This window comes from Amblyraja radiata, chromosome 25 (assembly GCF_010909765.2).
Source record: "Amblyraja radiata isolate CabotCenter1 chromosome 25, sAmbRad1.1.pri, whole genome shotgun sequence".
Lineage (NCBI taxonomy): Eukaryota > Metazoa > Chordata > Chondrichthyes > Rajiformes > Rajidae > Amblyraja > Amblyraja radiata.
The window spans coordinates 12,526,439-12,528,736 of NC_045980.1; the positions used below are offsets into that span (position 1 = coordinate 12,526,439).

The 2,298-nt window shown below is 39.8% G+C and overlaps 1 pseudogene; it reads right to left on the reverse strand.

Annotated features, from left to right (window-relative positions):
- Positions 1-2,187: 2,187 nt before the first annotated feature.
- On the reverse strand, positions 2,188-2,298 carry LOC116987691 (annotated as a pseudogene).

Sequence of the window (2,298 nt, forward strand, 5' to 3'; positions counted from 1 at the left end):
TCAGGTCATCCAAGTAAGATTATTTTATATTTGTTTCAGAATGCTTCAATCTATGATAACTGAAAATTTCATTCAGTTCTCTTAATTTTTAAGAAAGTTATGGGCTTTTGACTGTTCACGATCACAGCTTTTTTGTTATGTCCATAGAAAATCAATAGGGAACAAGATGCTCATTTCCGAGTATGAAAATGGCCATAACTTTTTAAATACTTGAGATATGAAAGTGAATTAGGTGTCAAATTAAACTTATTTTTATGCTTTATCTGATGGGATAAATTGCAGACTTGATTTTTAAAATCTCAAAATTTTGTAACATTGCTAGAATATGCCTCTCCTGAATTAGATCACCAGCGGGTGGTACCCTATGGCCTGTTGTCCTGGTGCCTGAGTTAAGTAGGCTGACAGAGCACTTCTGGCTGTGTTGATGGCGCAGTAGCTGAGTCCTTCATTGTGGTGAAGACCTGCCAGGAACTCCAGTACAGGTTTTGTTGTAGTTGAATATGTAGTTCCTGTATTTGAATAGTATCTTCCCACTTCTTGATGTTCGCCAAGTATGTTCCCTAGTGGATATGCGATGGGATGCTATCATCGTGTCGGTAGTGCTGTTTGACAATCCAGGCCCAGCAGTGGTCTTCCCAATTCTGCAACCCAGGCCCAGTAATGGTCTTTTCAAATCTGCAACCCAGTAGTTTAATTTATCGTGGCATGAGTGGCTTATGCCTGAAACTGGGTGAGTTGATAAGTCTGGGCTATTGGGAAATCATTAGGGTTTTGATGACCATGTCGAGGACCACTGGGAACCATGACTGTGGGTTTGCGTAGTACCCGACTGATGAGGCCGTAGTACCTGACTGATGAGGTAGGAAAAAAGGGGGGAGAACATAGAGATTAGTTCCCCCCCCCCAGTTCAGTGGGAATGTATTCATTGCCGCTGCCTCAAAGTTTGGTTTCATGCGACATACATCGGTACGTGGTGATTCAATTGAAATACAGGGAAATCGATATCTGGTGTTCCATATTGCTTTGTAATTTCAGCAAATACTTTGGTTTAATATGTCTGCTTACAGTATTTAGCTCACCTGGTAGGTAAGTTTGCTGATGGTCGAATATGTTTGACGACATACGGTTACCAATTGTTAAATAAATTGTTACATGATATCGATTTTATTCCGCCCAAGTGGTTGGTGTATGCCACCACTGTGATGTTGTTAATTTATAAACGAACATGCAAAATGGTGCACTACTGAATAATATGCTTTTACCAATAGAACGTACTCAATATTTCCAACTAGGTTTTACGCCCAGTGTCTATAGTGATGACGACTCCAGATTAGTCCATTTGCCACCATGTTCTGGGTATGGGTATTTAGTTTAAACATTAGCACCTTAGCTCTAATGGAAAGGTTCAAGTTAAGTAGCTGGTAATGCTGCTACTAACTCCCAATTACTCTAGCCACTGTTGAATGGTTGGTTGATTGTTACCATTAATTGTTACAGGTTGTGCCATACGCTGACTCTCCTTATGACAATGTTATAGATGAGTGGATAGAGTTAATTGAATACCAGATAGTCAATAGTTGTGGATGGTGTCAACGTAGATTTATCTGGATTGTATGACAGGCTCAGGCTAAATAAGTTTTAGTAGCTAATCCTGCTGATTAGCTATTCCCATGGATTTGTCTGTCGTTAGTATCATAGAGACATGCCATGACGATATGTTCCTTAATAGTGTCAGGGCTGGTTTAAATATCTGGGAACAGTTTTGGCTGATTTTAGCCATAGTCGATGATTTATACTGCCATAGTTACCCCATCCAGGTAAATTGGTATCTCCGAAATTTTATGAATGGGCACTGAATAGTATGCATCTTTTAAGTTGATGTCTACCATAAAGTATCCTAGGAAATCCATGGTTAGCAGTTACAATTTTCCATAAGTGTGTAACCTGGTGAAAATACTCAAGTGGTAAAGTCAATGATGGTGCGACATTCACCATCTTTGGGTTTTTTGGTACCAAAGGTTCATATTAGGCTTCTTATGACCCCTTGTATATCAATGATGGTGCTACATTCACCATCTTGGGTTTGTTGGTACCAAAGGTTCATATTAGGCTTCTTTATGACCCCTAGTATATCTTCTCCAGTTAGCTAGTCCCTCATGTTCTTTTTTAGTGGGAGGGTAGACCCCTTTGGGGTGCATGCTGAACTGGTAATATATGGTCCCTAGATAAGGGACGTATCAGATATTAAACTGAGAACAGATACTACACATGATCTTAGCCAAAAGGCCGAGAAGTGAT